Raw genomic sequence first — 19440 nt, forward strand, 5'->3', positions numbered from 1 at the left:
CAGGGGGAAAAAGAAAGTGGTCTTTATTAAGAGGGCCTCAGGGATTCTATGGGTGGCATGAAGGAGTCAAAGGGAATAAATCTTCCCAGCACAGAAGCAGTGAGTGACAAGTCCACTGAAATACCTGAGAAGACATTAGGAACAACACCCTTCTACAGCATGGACTTGATGTCAGACACTGAACTAAAATCACTACCCAATTTCAGATGAGTCACTGCACTGGAATGTCAGGTAGCTGTGTTTACAGCCACACAGGGATAAGCGATGGGATTGGAGGCTTGAATAACTGAGCCATGACAGGGTTGGGGAGGCTGTGTCTGAGCTGAGCAGGGCTGTGTAGGAGCCCCGCTTTATACACTGAAAGCAGAGGGGTGGGAAACCTTGAGGGCTCCCATTCCCCCACCTGAACCCAAAATGTCACATGTTCCTCCACTTAACCAGGAAAAGAAAAACAAGAAGAAAACTGCTTGTGAAGGAAACTCATGTGCTTTTTTCCCTAAGTTCCGGAAAAAGGCATATACAGTATCACTTCTGGAAAGGCAAATCCCACATGTACAAATCTGATTTATTCATTTAAAGAGTGCTCATGGATGAACAAGCCCTTCTCCCATCCTTTCTGCAGACTGAGAAAGGGAAAAGTCATTTCACAGAGGAGCAGCTGTAGGCTCAAACAGTGAACAGAGGAGTCATTACTTTGCAGAGTGTAAATCTTTGGGGGGTCACTACTTTAAGAGTGTAAATCTTGGACAGGGATGAATGCAAGGCAAATCCTTTGATCAGAGCACACAACGTTGCTTCTCACTGACGGTCTCCCTGTAGCCATCATTCTTCTCCACCCACAGACACAAGGTTAGGACACCTTTACCATGACCCCTGCAGTGCTCTCACTGCCTCTCTTTCCCCTGTTGCTGCATCTCAGAAGACAACTGATGATCCAGCCCTCCTTTAAGAGTGATTTTACCCCTGGAGTGTCTTCTTTGGGGAGAATTCTGGGTCAGCCCCTTCCACCTGAGTTGCTTTAAAGACATTAATTTTCAGAAGGTCTTGATTCCTGTCTTCCCAATAAGTCTCTGTGTTTATTCTGGACAATTTTTCTATTTACCAGTCAGAAAGGGAGATATCTGCTTTACATTTCAGGGAGTCCAGGGTCTTTCTGGGGACTCTCCTTTAAAAAAAGGAAGTTATCATCCTGAAGAGACTGGGACAATTTTGTATAGAAGGCAGTGTTTGCCATAGTCTCAAGCTAGAAACCATCAATGTCCATCAAGAGTAAAACTGCTGAGTATGTGTTGGCAGATTCATAAAATGCAGGAGTGGAGATCAATGAAAAGGAAGGAACTACAGCGGCACACAGCAATATGGATGACTTCTAAAAATGAAACGTGAACAAAAGATGCATGATCCAAAAAAAGCCCTCCAAGACAAAGCATATAATATGTTTAAGCAGTTTATGACCTTTTTAAAAGATAATTGGGAAGCTTTCTACATATGGATTTAGACATGTCTCTAAGTTATAATGATAACTAAAAAATGAAGGCAAGAGCTACTGTATATATATTATATACACAACGTAACTGTGTATATTGTATACACTATACACGTGTGTGTGCATATATATATCTACACACACATATATATGTGTATGTATGTATGTGTATAGTCGATTATCACATATCCAGTAGGTTCTCTCTATAAAATATACAGAGGGGAAATAACCGATACTCACATTTGCCTTTTCATGTATGACAACACTTTGGAAGAAAACAACAAATTAACAACTGCAATTACCTGGGGGTTGTAGTGGAATACACAAGAAATAGTTTTGCTATATTTTTGCACCTTTTCTCTTTTGAGCTTTGTGAAGGCATTACCTATACAAATCATTAAAAATAAAAACTAAAAGTTAAGCAAAAGAAAGCATACCTTTCCCTTACTTCAGATGTTCTTGAAAACACTTTAACATATAATACATGCAATATATATTTACTATTTTGATTTTATCTGTCATTTGAAATACCTTGAGGAAATAAAATTAATCTTCCAGTAATTAGCCTTTATTGACTATGACACGAACGGATTACAAACTCTAAAATTTCAAAAGTTCTTCGACAGTCTTCCATTCTTAATTTAAAAACATAAGTTTAGCAAATTGCGTCATCTTGTTCTTGCTTTCATCCTCTTGGTTAATACCCGCGGGCCCTAGTATTGACAAGTTGCTCAAACTTTATTCTTGCAACACCAACTTTTTCAGTGAGGCAAACAGCAAAGACACTTTCCACAATGCCAGGACAAAATACCTCCATCAAGCAGGATTTTTCTAAAAACAGGCTTCAAAAGACCCCACGATTCATTGTATTTCTTTTCCCTTGTTTCTTCATGATACTCTCCCTTTTTTTCAACTATGCAATAATTGCTCTCTTTTCCTTACAATTAAATATCTTATTTTCCACAATAAAAAAGTTTTAGTCGTAAGACTGGCAAATAATTATTCGTCAAACAAGCCCAAAAAAGAATGGCAGGGTTCTCTAAAGGTAGCTGCCCCTCTTTCGGTGTAAAGGTCACCACTATTCCCCGTCTTTCAACCTATCGCACCGAGTTCTGAAGCCAGACGACCGAGCGCCACAGAGACAAGAGATCTTGGATATATATATAAAATAATTCCGATGGACGCTGGGCTAAAGCGCTTGCGAGTTGGCATCATGGGCTCCGTCTCTCGCGCTGCACACGTCCACAACCACCCAGCTGGCTTCGTCAAACCCTCTTACCCGACTGACCCAAGCCGAAGCTGCGCTTGGCCGAAGTCAGACTAGAGGGCTTCGGGATCCAGCTGGGGGCGTGGGAGGGCAGCCGGTCCGGAGCCGCACTCACGCGGAGTCGGGGCTCGGGGTCTATCCCCGGTGCGGCCCAGATCCCGCCTACAGCCGCCTACCTCCGCCTGAGAAATGTCGCTGCCGCCATTCCTCGCGCCCGTCTGTCTACCACCGTTATTTGCCCGCAAGTCTCACATCTCGGACCGCCAGGTTACCTGAGAAGCTCGGGAAAACCGGAAGAACAGGACGACGCAGTTGCGTGGGTGCGCACTGAAGTGCATGCGCATGCGCATGCGCATGCATATTTCTGACGGTGCGCTTGCTTTTTCACAGGCGCGTGCGCTCCTGAACGTGAGTGGGGACGCGCAAGTGTGTCTTCAACCTCCTGCGCCCAAAGGGAGGTGAACTTCTGGAAAGACTCCATAGGCGGAGTCTGAGGCTACCGGTGCAGACTAGAGAGAGAAGGTAATGGGGCAGGAGTAAGGGCTCCAGAGCTTTGGAACCGTCTTCCTGCAGCTTTCATGTGCCTTCAGAGCCTGCTTAAGCCTGATCTCACATAGACCATTTCTAGTTGACAATGGAGAACTGCTGTGAATGTCCAAACTTTTTAGCTGGTTGGTCAGACACACCTGGCCAGGTCTTGTCCAGTAGCCAGGTCTCATAGTAAATTGGAGGCCATTGGTAAGCATTCACTCTCTGCTAAGGCCTAGTAACAAGACAAATGCTTTTTCCCAAAAGCTGAGTTGTTATCCACAAGGATGGTATGGCTTTGCTCTAAAATCTTAAGGGTCTGTACTGTGATTCACGTATGGGACCCTGCCAGAGTTTCTAAGAGTATCTCTACCTGCCACTGACACTTCAGGTGCCATTGCTCCTGCTGAATCCCAGGCCAGAGAAACGTGCATGACAGCCTGGTCTGTCTGGTGCACAGCCTTCCCTTATTCTGGGCCCCACACAAAACTAACACCTTTTTAAAAATACGGTGTATATGGGTGAGTGGAATGTACTCACGTGAGGTATGTACAGCATCCAAAAATTCAGAGTCTGACTAGGCACGTGTCCCTAGTCAGGAGGGGCCTTATGCAAAGACTCCACCTGCAAATGAGAAGGGACATCTTTAGATGCCCCAGTCACTTGGAGTCTTTGAAATTTCACAAAATGGGAAATACCCTGAATTTTTCTGGTATTTATTCCTGACTGACGCACACAAGTGTCTAACCAGTGTGTCTAACATCATGGCCACCTCCTGATCACCAGGTCTCATCAGCATAATATCATCAGTATAAAGGATCAGCGTGTTGTCTTCTGGAAAAAAGAAGGGAACATAATATGTTGCCTTGCAAGATGGCAGAATAGAAGGCTCCACCAATCTTACCCCCACCCCTGAAGACATAAATTTAACAAGTATCTACAGAGGAAAAGCACCTCCATAAGAACCACAAAGCAGGTGAGTCCTCATAGATACCTGGTTATAACTCCATATCGCTGAAAGAAGCACTGAAGGGATAGAGCAAACAGACTTGAATTGCTAATGCCACTCCTTCTTCATCCAGGCAGTAGTGGTGTGGTGCCTTTTGAAAAGTATCTTTACCTGTCCTTTGTCTACTTTTTTTTTTTTTTGAGACAAGGTCTCATTCTGACACCTAGGCTGAAGTGCAGTGGTGCCAACTGGGCTGAGGCGATCCTCCCAGCTCAGCCTCCTAGTAGCTGGGATTACAGGTGTGTGTGTGAGAACACCCAGCTAATTTTTCTATTTTTCTTAGGAATGGGGTTTTGCCATGTTGCCTAGGCTGGTCTTGAACTCCTGGGCTCAAGCCATCCGCTTGCCTCAGCCACCCAAACTGCTGGAATTACAGGCATGAGCCACTATGCCCAGCCCTTTGCCCACTTTTTTATGGGGTTGTTTTTTTTCTTGAAAAGTTGTTAAAATTCTTTGTAGATGCTAGATATTAGACCATTTTCAGATAAATCATTTGCAAATGTCATCTCCCATTCTGTAGGTTCTCTGTTGTCTCTGTTGATAGTTTCCATTGCCGTGCAGAAGCTCTTTAGTTTAAATAGATCCATTTGTCAATTTCTGTTTTTCTTGTGATTGCTTTTGGCATTTTTGTCATGAAACTTTTGCCCATTCCTATATTCAGAATGGTATTTGCCTGGGTAGTCTTCCAGGTTTTTTATAGTTTTGGGTTTTACATTTAAGTCTCTAACCCATCTTGAGTTGATTTTTCTATATAATGCAAGGAAGGGGTTCACTTTCGATCATCTGCATATAGCTAGCCAGTTATCCCAATGCCATGTCTTGAATCAGAAGTCCTTTTTCCATTGCTTGTTTGGTTAGCTTCGTCAAAGATGAGATGGTTGTAGGTGTGTGACCTTATTTCTGGGCTCTCTATTCTGTTCCACTAGTCTATTGACCTGTTTTTGTACCAGTACCGTGCTGTTTGGTAATGTGGCCCTGTAGTACAGTTGAAAGTTGGGTAATGTGATGTTTCCATCTTTGTTCTTTTTGCTTAGAAATGTCTTGGTTATTCAACTCATTTTTGGTTCCATGTGCATTTTTAAATAGTTTTTTATAATTCTGCGAAGGATGTCATTGGTAGTTCAATAAAAACAGCATTGAATCTGTACCTTTCTTCGGGCAGTATGGCTATTTTAATGATAATGATTCTTGCTATCCATGAGCATGGAATGTTTTTCCATTTATTTGGGTCACCTCTATGTTTTTAAGCAGTGTTTTGTAATTCTCATTGTAACAATCTTTCACCTCTCTGGTTAGCTATATTCCTAGGTATTTTATTATTATTATTATTTTCCTTTTGAGACGGAGTTTCGCTCTTGTTACCCAGGCTGGAGTGCAATGGTGCGATCTCGGCTCACCGCAACCTCCACCTCCTGGGTTCAGGCAATTCTCCTGCCTCAGCCTCCTGAGTAGCTGGGATTAGAGGCACGCGCCACCATGCCCAGCTAATTTTTTGTATTTTTAGTAGAGACGGGGTTTCACCATGTTGACCAGGATGGTCTCGATCTCTTGACCTCGTGATCCACCCGCCTCGGCCTCCCAAAGTGCTGGGATTACAGGCGTGAGCCACCACGCCCGGCGGTATTTTATTCTTTTTATGGCAATTGTGAATGGAATTGCATTCCTGATTATGCCTTATGCTTCACTGTTGTTGGCATATAAGAGTTTTAGTGACTATTACACATTGATTTTGTATCCTGAAACTTTCCTAAAGTTGTTTAAGAATTGTTTGGGTGGAGACTATGAGGTTTTCTTTTCTTTCCGAGATGGAGTTTTGCTCTTCTCACCCAGACTGGAGTGCAGTGGCACTATCTGGGCTCACTGCAACCTCTGCCTCTGGGTTCAAGCAATTCTCCTACCTCAGCCTCCTGAGTAGCTGGGATTACAGGTTCCCACCACCATGCCCATCTAATTTTTGTATTTTTAGTAGAGACAGGGTTGTCCAGGCTGGTCTTAAACTTTTAACCTCAGGTGATTGGCCTGCCTTGGCCTCCCAAAGTGCTGGGATTACAGGTGTGAGCCACCGTGCCTGGCCAAGGTTTTCTAAATATAGAATTATGTCTGCAAACAGGGATGGTTTGACCTCTCTCTCTATTTGAATGCCCTTTCTTTCTTTCTCTTGCCTGATTGCTCTGACCAAGACTTCCAATACTCTGTTGAATAGGAATGGTGAGAGGGCACTGCAGAAATTGTGGTTTGAAAATCCAAATTCAATTCCTTCTCCATTCATCATGCATATTTTGAGCTGTTCTTTATCAAATACAAAACAAAACAAAACAAGAAATTTATCTTTTAATTCTGTCTTATTTGCCCCTACTTGCAAATACAGGCCCAAATGCACCAGTGTTCAGCACCACGTACAGCACCACAGAGGCCTCACAACTTTGGGGACCTGGGCATCAAGGACAACATTATCAATGAGTAGATTTATTCTTTGGGGGCTTTTCACAAAAACTGAAAAGCCCTACAGACCTTCCACAAGGCAAGGCTTTAGAGTCCAGAAATAACCTTCTGTGTTTTGATCAATGCTATATTTTCTGGGAGAAGACCATGAATTTGGGTTGAGGAGTATAAAAAAGATGTTGAGTGGGTCCTCAGATGCAATTCAAAAATTGTTTGGTGAACAGTTTCTGGACTTTATGTCTTCTCTTTTTATCTGAGAATTTGTTCATTTCATCATGAGCATAAGGTAGTAGGAGACTGTCTTTTCTCCAGTGTATATTCTTGGCACCTTTGTTGAAAATGAGTTCACTGTAGATGTGTGGATTTGTTTCCAGGTTCTCTAGTCTGTTCCATTGGTCTATGTGTCTGTTTATATGGCAGTACTATGTGTTTTTGTTTGTTTGTTTTGGTTACTATAGCTCTGTAGTGTAATTTAAAGCCAGGTAATGTGATTCCTCCAGTTTTGTTCTTTTTACTTAGATTGGCTTTGGCTATTCTCAGTCATTTGTGATGTCATATAAATTTTAGGGTTTTTTTTTCTACTTCTGTGAAGAATGTCATTGGTATTTTCATAAAGATTGCATTCAATCTGTAATGCCTTGGGTAGTATGAACATTTTAACAAAAAATGACTCTTCTAATCCATGAACATGGAATATTTTTTCATTTTTGTGACCTCTTTGATTTTTTACATCAATGTTTTATGCTTTTCAGAGATCTTTCAATTTTTTGGTTAAATAACTTTCTGGGTATTTGTGGCTATTGTAAATAGGATTACTTTTTAATTTGTTTTTCAGATTGTTCACTGTTGCCATGTAGAAATGCTGCTAATCTTTATATGTTGATTTTGTGTCCTGCAACTTTTCTGAGCTTGTTTATGAGTTCTAGTAGTCTTTTTGTGGACTCTTTAGGTTTTTCCAAATATAAGATCATGTTATCTTTTCCTTTCTGATTTGTATGCCCTTTGTTTCTTTCTGTTGTCTAATTGCTGTAGCTAGGATTTCTGGTATTATGTTGAATAACACTGTGAAAATGGCCATCCTTGTTGTGTTTCAGATCTTAGCAGAAAGGCTTTCAAGTTCTCTCCATTCCGTATGACACTAGCTGTGGGTCTGTCATATATAGCTTTTATTATTTTGAAGTATGGGCCTTCCATCACCAATTTATTGAGAGATTTTATCATGAAGAAATGTCACATTTTATCAAGTGCTTTTTCAGTATCAATTAAAATGACCATATCGTTTTCATTCTTCATTCTGTTGATAATAGGTATCACATTTATTGATTTGCATATATCAAACCATTCTTGAATCCCAAGGATAAATCACACTTGGACAGGAGAAATGATCTTTCTTTAATGTATTGTTAAATTTGGTTTGCTAGTATTTTGTTTAGGATTTTTGTATCAATATTTATCAGAGATATTGGTCTATGGCGTATGGTTTTCTTTCTTTCTTTTTTCTTTTTTTTGAGACAGAGTTTCGCTCTTGTTACCCAGGCTGGAGTGCAATGGCACGATCTCGGCTCACTGCAACCTCCGCCTCCTGGGTTCAGGCGATTCTCCTGCCTCAGCCTCCTGAGTAGCTGGGATTACAGGCACGCGCCACTATGCCCAGCTAATTTTTTGTATTTTTAGTAGAGACGGGGTTTCACCATGTTGACCAGGATGGTCTTGATCTCTTGACCTCGTGATCCACCCACCTCGGCCTCCCAAAGTGCTGGGATTATAGGCTTGAGCCACCGCGCCCGGCCGGTTTTCTTTCTTTTATAGATGTCTTTGTGTGGTTTTGGTATCAGGGTAATGCTGGCCTCATTGAATGAGTTCAGGAGTATTTCCTCCTCCTCTATGTTTCTGAATAGTGTAAGCAAGAGTCATATTAATTTTTTCTTAAATGTTCAGTAGAATTCAGGAGTGAAGCTATCAGGTGTCTAGATATTCTTCTTTGGGGGACTTTATTGTGGCTTCTATTTCATTACTTATTATTGGTCTTTCAGGGTTTTAATTTCTTTATGGTTCAATCTTGATAGGTTTCATGTGTCCAAGAATTTGTTCATTTCATCTAGATTTCTCAATTTATTGATATATAGTTGCTTATAATCACCATTACTGATCTTTCAAATTTCTGTGGTATCAGTCATAATGTGTCTTTTTTTGTTTCTGATTTTATTAATTTATAACTTCTCTCCTTTTTTCTTAGTCTGAGTAAGGGTTTGCCAATTTTGTTTAACTTCTCAGAAAACCAACTTTTTGTTTCATTGATATTTTGTACTGTTTTCTTCATTTTAATTTTATTTGTTTCTGCTTTGAACCTTTATTTTTTTTCTTCTACTAATTTCGGGTTTGGTTTTCTCTTGCTTTTCTAATTCTTTAAGATTCACTATTAGATTGTTTATTTAAAGCTTTTACGCTTTTTGATGTGGGCAGTGATAGTTATAAATTTTTTTCTTCATACTTCCCTTGTTGTATCCCACAGGTTTTGGTATGTTGTGTTTTCATTATCATTTGTTTCAAGAAAATTTTTAATTTCCTTTTTAATTTCTTTATTGACCCACTGGTCATTCAGGTGCATGCTGTTTTATTTCTATGGATTTGTATAGATTTCAAAAACACTTTTTGTTATCAAATTTTCAGTTTAATTCCATTGTGGTCAAAAAAGATATAGATAATAAAATACTGAACTTCACTCTGAACCCTTTCCTATATTGTATTGGTTTCTGGGGTTCTTTAGAAGGTAAGTGTTTTGGGGATGTGGAAAGCATATGAGCCAGTGGCGGCTAAGTGGAACTCATTTCCAAAGATGGCCTCATCATGATGACAAGTCGAAATAACCAGTTTGTAGAACTCCCCCCACTTAATTTGGGCTTTCTGTGTGACATCTTGATCAATATAAGGTCATGGAAGTTACATTGTCTGCCTTTCAAAGCTAAGGCCTATGATGCCTTGCATCTTCTTCTGGAGATGTTTGGAAGCGTTTTTTTGGTGGAAGCCAATCATTATGATTTCAGGATTTCAGGAAATTCAAGACACTAATGTGGAGATGAGGTAGGGAAGGAAATAAACAACCAGTCCCCAGGTGTTCAGCCACCCTAGTGTTGAGCTGGACGTAAGTGAAGCATCTCTGAAATGTCTGACTATAGGTCTTTCTGAAATCCAGACACCCACCACATGATCTATCACCTACATGCTTCACTAAACCTACAAAACCGAGAGAAATCAGAACAAATGATTGACTTAAGCCATGTGTTAGGAGGTTGCCTGTGCTGCAATGCCAACAGTAACAGCAGTAAAGAAGAATGTGTTCACTGTTCCATGTGTATGAATTGTGTCAATTCCGCCAATAAACCACTTATTTTCTGATCTAAAACCATGACCATTTGTTTACAAAGAGAAATCTCAGGATTCTGCCTGCATAAAATGGAAAAATCTGGAAATTCTTTTAAAAAATGGATTCTTTAAAGGAAATCATTGAATTGTGGTTCTCTAACTATTGCTTGGATTGTAAACTTCAAATATAAACTTTCTCAAATTTTTCTTCCAATTCCTTCAGTGCATCCCACACAAATGCAGGCAGTTTCAAGACACAAGAAGCATCCTTAGAATTAAAGAAGAATTAAGATACTTCACCTGACTTTCCTCAAATTACCAAGTCTCTCCCCAAAGCCAATTATGTCTGTGAGGTTGTAAACAGATACCTAACATTTCACTGCAATGAGTCATCTAAAATGAAGAAAGAATTTTGGTTCAGAGTGTCTGTCGTAAAGTACGGCTGTAGAGGATGTTGTTCGTTTTGTCATCTCAGACAGTCCCATGGTCTTGTGACTCACTGCCTGTTTCACTTGTGTCCTTGTGCCACTTAGTCTTTTTCTCCACTAAAGTAGGAACCAGATTCTGGAAAAGTTAGTGAAGTTTTATTGACCAAGTGTAGAGGAAGGCATGAGGAGAGATCATTCTGTTACCAGACTCTTGGAATATCATGGTCACAGAGAAATGGGAAGTTTCTGTTGTTCTTCGATGCCACCACCCTCAATCACAGACACACATTGAGGTCAGAGAGACATCCCGCCACACTTGCACCATCTCCACATAACATGGTGGGAGTTGATGGGCAAAGCTGTAATACTGTTTGCTATTTACAATGGTACATCAATCAAACGTAAATTTGGCCTTTTCACATAGTCCCATATTTCTTGGAGGCTTTGTTCCTTTTCTCTTTCTTCTCTAATCTTGTCTTGTTGATTTATTTCATTGAGTTGATCTTTAATCTCTGATACCATTTCTTCCGCTTGATTGATTTGGCTATTGATTCTTCTGTATGTTTTATGAAGTTCTCGTGCTGTGTTTTTCAGCTCCATCAGGTCATTTAGGTTTTTTTCTAAACTGGTTATTCTAGTTAGCAATTCATTTAACCTTTCTTCAAGGTACCTAGCTTCCTTACATTAGGTTAGAACATGCTCCTTTAGCTTGGAGGAGTTTGTTATTATTCACTTTCTGAACCCTACTTCTGTCAATTCGTCAAATTCATTCTCCATCCAGTTTTGTTCCCTTGCTGGTGAGGAGTTGTGATCCTTTGGAGGAGAAGAGGCATTTTGGTTTTGGAATTTTCAGCCTTTTTGTGCTGGGTTCTCCTCCTCTTCATGGATTTATCTACCTTTGGTCTTTGATGTGAGTGACCTTCAGATGGGGTTTCTGAGTGGATGTCCTTTTTGTTAATGTTGATACTATTTCTTCCTGTTTGTTAGTTTTCCTTCTAACAGGCCTCTCTGCTGCAGGTCTACTGGAGTTTGCTGAAGGTCCACTACAGACCCTGTTTGTCTGGGTATCACCAGCGGAGGCTACAGAACAGCAAAGATTGCTGCCTGTTTCTTCCTCTGGAAGCTTTGTTTCGGAGGGGCACCTGCAAGATAGCAGTCAGTGCTCTCCTGTATGAGGTGTCTGTCAGCCTCAACTGCGAAGTGTCTCCTGTCAGGATACACAGGTGTCAGGGACCTATGTGAGGAGACAATCTGTCACTTATCAGAGCTTGAATGCTGTGCTGGGAGATCTGCTGCTCTTTTGAGAGCTGTTAGGCAAGGGCGTTTAAGTCTGCTGAAGTTGCACCCACAGCCACCCCTTCCCCCAGGTGCTCTGTCCCAGGGAGATGGGGGTTTCATCTATAAGTCTCTCCGTACATATACCTTCCGAGCTTCCCTGCGAAGCTCACTTAGGAGACGATCTTCCCAATTTTCTATTCCTTTGGGTGTATACCCAATAGTCAGATTACTGAGTCAAATGATATTTTTTTTGTTCTAGATTCTTGAGGAATCGCCATACTGTCTTCCACAATTGTTGAGCTAATTTACATTTCCACCAACAGTGTAAAAGCGTTCCTATTTCTCCGCAGCCCCACAAGTATCTGTGGTTTCTTGACTTTTTAATAATCACTGTTTTAACTGGCATGAGATGGTATTTCATTGTGGTTTTATTTTGCATTTCTCTAATAATCAGTGATGTTCAGCTTTTTTTCATGTTTGTTGACTGTGTAATTTTTTTTTCTTTTTTTTATTGCATTTTAGGTTTTGGGGTACATGTGAAGAACATGCAAGATTGTTGCATAGGTACACACATGGCAGTGTGATTTGCTGCCTTCCTCCCCTTCACCTATATGTGGCATTTCTCCCCATGCTATCTCTCCCCAACTCCCCACCCCCCGCTGTCCCTCCCCTATTTCCCCCCAACAGACCCCAGTGTGTGATGCTCCCCTCCCTGTGTCCATGTGTTTTCATTGTTCAACACCCGCCTATGAGTGAGAACATGCGGTGTTTGATTTTCTGTTCTTATGTCAGTTTGTTGAGAATGATGGTTTCCAGGTTCATCCATGTCCCTACAAAGGACATGAACTCATCGTTTTTGATGGCTGCATAATATTCCATGGTGTATATGTGCCACATTTTCCCTGTCCAGTCTATCATCAGTGGGCATTTGGGTTGGTTCCAAGTCTTTGCTATTGTAAACAGTGCTGCAATGAACATTCGTGTGCATGTGTCCTTATAATAGAATGATTTATAATCCTTGGGATATACACCCAGTAATGGGATTGCTGGGTCAAATGGAATTTCTCTTTCTAGGTCCTTGAGGAATTGCCACCCTGTCTTTCACAATGGTTGAACTAATTTACACTCCCACCAACAGTGCAAAAGTGTTCCTATTTCTCCACATCCTCTCCAGCATTTGTTGTCTCTAGATTTTTTAATGATCGCCATTCTAACTGGTGTGAGATGATATCTTAATGTAGTTTTGATTTGCATTTCTCTAATGACCAGTGATGATGAGCATTTTTTCACGTTTCTTGGCCTCATGTATGTCTTCTTTTGTAAAGTGTCTGTTCATATCCTTTGCCCACTTTTGAATGGGCTTGTTTTTTTTCTTGTAAATCTATTTTAGTTCTTTGTAAATTCTGGATATCGGCCCTTTGTGAGACGGGTAGACTGCAAAATTTTTTTCCCATTCTGTTGGTTGCCGATTCACTCTAATGACTGTTTCTTTTGCCATGCAGAAGCTATGGAGTTTGATTAGGTCCCATTTGTCTATTTTGGCTTTTGTTGCCAATGCTTTTGGTGTTTTGGTCATAAAGTCCTTGCCTATGCCTATGTCCTGAATGGTTTTGCCCAGGTTTTCTTCTAGGGTTTTTATGGTGTTAGGTCTTATGTTTAAGTCTTTAATCCATCTGGAGTTAATTTTAGTGTAAGGTGTCAGGAAGGGGTCCAGTTTCTGCTTTCTGCACATGGCTAGCCAGTTTTCCCAACACCATTTATTAAACAGGGAATCCTTTCCCCATTGCTTGTTTTTGTCAGGTTTGTCAAAGATCAGATGGTTGTAGATATGTTGTGTTGCCTCCGAGGCCTCTGTTCTGTTCCATTGGTCTATATCTCTGTTTTGGTACCAGTACCATGCTGTTTTGATTACTGTAGCCTTGTAGTATAGTTTGAAGTCCAGTAGTGTGATGCTTCCCGCTTTGTTCTTTTTGCTTAGAATTGACTTGGCTATGCGGGCTCTCTTTTGGTTCCATATGAAGTTTAAGGTGGTTTTTTCCAGTTCTGTGAAGAAGGTCATTGGTAGTTTGATGGGGATAGCGTTGAATCTGTAAATTACTTTGGGCAGTATGGCCATTTTCATGATATTGATTCTTCCTAACCATGAACATGGAATGTTTCTCCATCTGTTTGTGTCCTCTCTTATTTCGTTGAGCAGTGGTTTGTAGTTCTCCTTGAAGAGGTCCTTTACGGTCCTTGTTAGTTGTATTCCTAGGTATTTTATTCTTTTTGTAGCAATTGTGAATGGCAGTTCGTTCTTGATGTGACTCTCCTTAAGTCTGTTATTGGTGTATAGGAATGCTTGTGATTTTTGCACATTGATTTTGTATCCTGAGACTTTGCTGAAGTTGTTTATCAGTTTCCGGAGATTTTGGGCTGAGACGATGGCTTCTTCTAGATATACAATCATGTCGCCTGCAAATAGAGACAATTTGACTTCCTCCTTTCCTAATTGAATATGCTTTATTTCTTTTTCTTGCCTGATTGCTCTGGCTAGAACTTCCAGTACTATATTGAATAGGAGTGGTGAGAGAGGGCATCCTTGTCTAGTGCCAGATTTCAAAGGGAATGCTTCCAGTTTTTGCACATTCAGTATGATATTGATTGTGGGTTTGTTGTAAATAGCTTTTATTATTTTGAGATACATTCTGTCAATATCTAGTTTATTGAGGGTTTTTAGCATAAAGGGCTGTTGAATTTTGTCAAAGGCCTTCTCTACATCTATTGAGATATTCATGTGGTTTTTGTCTTTGGTTCTGTTTATGTGGTGAATTATGTTTACAGACTTGGGTATGTTGAACCAGCCTTGAATCCCTGGGATGAATCCTACTTGATCATGGTGGATAAGCTTTTTGATGTGCTGTTGCAGTCGGCTTGCTAGTATTTTATTGAAGATTTTTGCATCTATATTCATCATAGATATTGGCCTGAAGTTTTCTTTTCTTGCTGAGTCTCTGTCGGGTTTTGGTATCCGGATGATGTTGGTCTCATAACATGATTTGGGAAGGATTCCCTCTTTTTGGATTATTTGGAATAGTTTCAGAAGGAATGATACCAGCTCCTCTTTGTATGTCTGGTAGAATTCGGCTGTGAACCCATCTGGACCTGGGCTTTTTTTGGGTGGTAGGCTCTTAATTGCTGCCTCAACTTCAGACCTTGTTATTGGTCTATTCAGGGTTTTGACTTCTTCCTGGTTTAGGCTTGGGAGGATGCAAGTGTCCAGGAATTTATCCATTTATTCCAGGTTTACTAATTTATTTGCATAGAGTTGTTTGTAATAATCTCTGATGATGGTTTGAATTTCTGTGGAATCTGTGGTGATATCCCCTTTATCGTTTTTTATTGCATCTATTTAATTATTCTCTCTTTTCTTTTTTATTAATCTGGCTAGTGGTCTATTTTGTTGATCTTTTTGAAAAACCAGCTCCTGGATTTATTGATTTTTTGAAGAGTTTTTTTGTTTCTCTCCTTCAGTTCTGCTCCGATCTTAGTTATTTCTTGTCTTCTGCTAGGTTTTGAGTTTTTTTGATCTTGCTCCTCTAGCTCTTTCAATTTTGATGATAGGGTGTCAATTTTAGATCTCTCCTTGCTTCTCATGTGGGCATTTATTGCTATATATTTTCCTCTAGATACTGCTTTAAATGTGTCCCAGAGATTCTGGTACGTTGTGTCTTCGTTCTTGTTGGTTTCGAAGAACATCTTTATTTCTGCCTTCATTTCATTGTTTATCCAGTCAACATACAAGAGCCAGTTGTTCAGTTTCCATGAAGCTGTACAGTTCTGAGTTAGTTTCTGAATTCTGAGTTCTAACTTGATTGCACTGTGGTCTGAGAGACTGTTTGTTATGATTTCCATTCTTTTGCATTTGCTGAGGAGTGATTTACTTCCAATTATGTGGTCAATTTTAGAGTAGGTGTGATGTGGTGCTGAGGAGAATGTATATTCTGTGGATTTGGGGTGGAGAGTTCTGTAAATGTCTATTAGGTTTGCTTGGTCCAGGTCTGAGTTCAAGTCCTGGATATCCTTGTTAATTTTCTGTCTCGTTGATCTGTCTAATATTGACAATGGGGTGTTAAAGTCTCCCACTATTATTGTTTGGGAGTCTTAAGTCTCTTTGTAAGTCATTAAGAACTTGCCTTATGTATCTGAGTGCTCCTGTATTGGGTGCATTTATATTTAGGATTGTTAGTTCTTCTTGTTGCATTGATCCTTTTACCATGATGTAATGTCCTTCTTTGTCTCTTTTGATCTTTGTTGCTTTAAAGTCTATTTTATCAGAGATGAGAATTGCAACTCCTGCTTTTTTTTTTGCCCTCCATTTGCTTGGTAAATCTTCCTCCATCCCTTTATTTTGAGCCTTTGGTATCCTTGCATGTGAGATGGGTTTCCTGGATACAGCACACCTATGGGTTTTTTTTTTTTCTTTTGAGAAATGTCTGTTCATAATTTCTTCCTGCTTTTTGATGGGGTTGTTTGTCTTTTTTTTTTTTTTTTGTAAATTTGTTTAAATTCCTTGTGAATTCTGGATATTAGACCTCTGACAGATGGATAGATTGCAAAAATTTTCTCGTATTCTGTAGGCTGTCTGTTCACTTTGATGATAGTTTCTATTGCTGCTCAGAGGCTCTTTAGTTCTGAGATAGATCCCATTTGTTTATTTTGGCTTTTGTTGCAATTGCTATTGGCATTTTTGTCATGAAGTCCTTCCCTATGCCTATGACCTGAATGTAATGCTAAGGTTTTCTTCTAAGGTTTTTATGTTTTGGGGTTTTACATTTAAGTCTTTAATCTATCTTGAGTTCATTTTTGTAAGGTGTAATGAAGGAGTCTAGTTTTAGTTTTCTTTGTATGTCTAGCCAGTTTTCCCAGCATCATTTATTAAATAGGAGCTCCTTTCCCTGGTGCTCGTTTTTGTCAGGTTTGTTGAAGATCAGATGGTTGTAGGTGTGTGATATTAGGAAATGCTCATATTTTAATCTCATAAAATCTCCCGTGTTTTTTTCTTGGTTTATAAGACCTGATATTTTTGAAAATTGCCTTTTTATGTCACCTATAACCCTGACATTTTTGCTTCCTCTGGGTAACTCTTTCAAATTGTGTCCAGGCTCTTGTGCAAATATCTTCGAATTGCATCATTAAAGTAGCCCCTGTTAGCCCTGCCCTCTGGCTTCATTCCTAACTCCCACACCCTCCCGGCAAGCTTTTCCTGCAGGATGCAAACAACTGAGATGTCAGAAACTGACTCAGACACAACCATCCCTGTTTGTAGGCCTCTGTCTGTGATGCAGCAGAAATCACAGTGATGGAGATACAAGGGGGACGAAGAGGTCACCAGGGAAATGCACAGATAAGAATGATGGAGTGAGGGGTTGTGCGGTCCAGCCTCCATGCCTCCTATGAAGCCTTTTCTGCACTGTGCAGACCACCTAGAAGGTGTACATTGTCCTAACTTCTGCAATATTAAAAAAAGAAAAAAGGCGGATTCTGGAGAAAAGTGTTGGGTAAAGTAATCCTTACCTAGAAGGTAATCCTTCTCTTTGTTTCCAGAGTTTCTGGGAGAGCACCGGCCCTTATATCTTTCTGGGAGAGCAGAACCTGTGGAGAGAGGTTAAAAAAGCCCTTGGCTCCTCCCCCGTCACAAAGCCCTTGGCTCCTCCCCCATCACAAAGCCCTTGGCTCCTCCCCTGTCACAAAGCCCTTGGCTCCTCCCCCGTCACAAAGCCCTTGGCTCCTCCCCCATCACAAAACCCTTGGCTCTGCCAGGTGTGGGCTACTCCCTTCTGTCTCTCACACACCTGGTCTCTAGCTGCAACTCCCTTCTTTCTGGGAGGTTCATGTGAATCAACATTTCACAGACATTGTTTCTCCTGGAGATTCAGGCAAAAAGGTTAGATTCTTAAGTCTAGTCCTGGATTTGCATGTGAGTTCCAGACCTCTGTGAGGACAGAGACAGTTACAGGTGATAAAACTTCAGCCTTAATGCAGTCTTCTTCACCTGGGACAGATGCCTCAGGACCCCTCTCTGAGTTTTTTTTTTTCTTTTTTCTTTTTGTGATGAGAAGAAGCATCCTTAAAACCTGTGTTAGAATTTAAAGATGAAAGGTATTAGAATTCCCTTTCTTCCTCCCCTATTCCTCTCTCTTTTTTTTAAATTTACTCTTCAGTTTTATCATCAGTGACTATAAACCATTTGTAGAAAAGTTGATCCTAGAGGCTGAAGGGGAGGTGATCAGTGAGAATGGGCAATGTGTGCTCTGACCAAAGAGTTCACCTTGCATCCATCTCTATCCAAGATTTACACTCTACAAAGTAGTGCCTGCCATTGTTACTCTTTTTTTAAAAAAATTGTACTTTAAGTTCTGGGGTACGTATGCAGTACATGCAGGTTTGTTATATACATATACATGTGCCATGGTGGTTGGCTGCACCATCATCCCATCATCTACATTAGGTATTTCTCCTAATGCTATCGCCCGCTGCCCCCCACCCCCCAACAGTCCCCAGTATGTGATGTTCTCCTTCCTGTGACCATGTGTTCTCATTGTTCAACTCTCACTTATGAGTGAGTACATGAGGTGTTTGGTTTTCTATTCTTGCATTAGTTTGCTGAGAATGATGAATTCCAGCTCATCCATGTCCCTACAAAGGACATGAACTCATTCTTTTATATGGCTTCATTGTACTCCATGATATATATGTGCCACATTTTCTTTATCCAGTCTGTCATTGATGGACATTTGGGTTGGTTCCAAGTTTTTGCTATTGTAAACAGTACCACAATAAACATATGTGTGCATATGTCTTTATAATAGAATGATTTATAACTCTTTGGGTATATACCTAGTAATGGGATTGCTGGGTCAAATGGTATTTCTAGTTCTAGATTCTTGAGGAATTGCCACACTGTCTTCTACAATGGTTGAACTAATTTACACTCCCACCAACAGTGTAAAAGCGTTCCTATTTCTTCACATCCTGTCAAGCATCTGTTGTCTCCTGACTTTTTAATGATCACCATTCTAACTGGCATGAGATGGTATCTCAATGTGGTTTTAATTTGCATTTCTCTAATGACCAGTGATGATGAGCTTTTTTTCATATGCTTGTTGGCTGCATAAGTGTCTTCTTTTGAGAAGTGTCTGTTCATATCCTTTGCCCACTTTTTGATGAGGTTGTTTTTTTCTTGTAAATTTGTTTCAGTTCTTTGTAGATTCTGGATATTAGCCCTTTGTCAGGTGGGTAGACTGCAAAAATTTTATCCCATTCTATAGGTTGCCTGTTTACTCTGATGATAGTTTCTTTTTCTGTGCAGAAGCTCTATGGTTTAATTAGATCCCATTTGTCTATTTTGGCTTTTGTTGCCATTGCTTTTGATGTTTTATTCATGAAGTCTTTGCCCATGCCTATGTCCTGAATGATATTGCCTAGGTTTTTTCCTAAGGTTTTTATGGTTTTAGGCCTTACATTTAAATCTTTAATCCATCGTGAGTTAATTTTTGTATAAGATGTAAGGAAGGGATCCAGTTTCAGTTTTTTGCATATGGCTAGCCAGTTTTGCAAACACCATTTATTAAATAGGGAGTCCTTTGTTTTTGTCAGG

At 40.2% G+C, this 19440-nt stretch overlaps 1 protein-coding gene across 2 annotated transcripts in view; it reads left to right on the forward strand.

Moving 5' to 3' along the window:
* Nucleotides 1-3141: 3141 nt before the first annotated feature.
* LOC105723400 (galectin-4-like) overlaps nucleotides 3142-19440 on the forward strand; it is a 135497-nt gene continuing 119198 nt past the window's right edge. For both annotated transcript variants that reach the window (XM_064381325.1, XM_064381324.1), the window contains exons 1-2: nucleotides 3142-3275; nucleotides 4068-4257. The gene's annotated coding sequence lies outside the window, so the exon portion shown is untranslated. The remainder of the gene's footprint in view (nucleotides 3276-4067; nucleotides 4258-19440) is intronic.

The sequence above is a fragment of the Aotus nancymaae genome, unplaced genomic scaffold (assembly GCF_030222135.1).
Source record: "Aotus nancymaae isolate 86718 unplaced genomic scaffold, 86718_ANA_hifiasm-v0.15.2.pri h1tg000028l, whole genome shotgun sequence".
Taxonomy (NCBI): Eukaryota; Metazoa; Chordata; class Mammalia; order Primates; family Aotidae; genus Aotus; species Aotus nancymaae.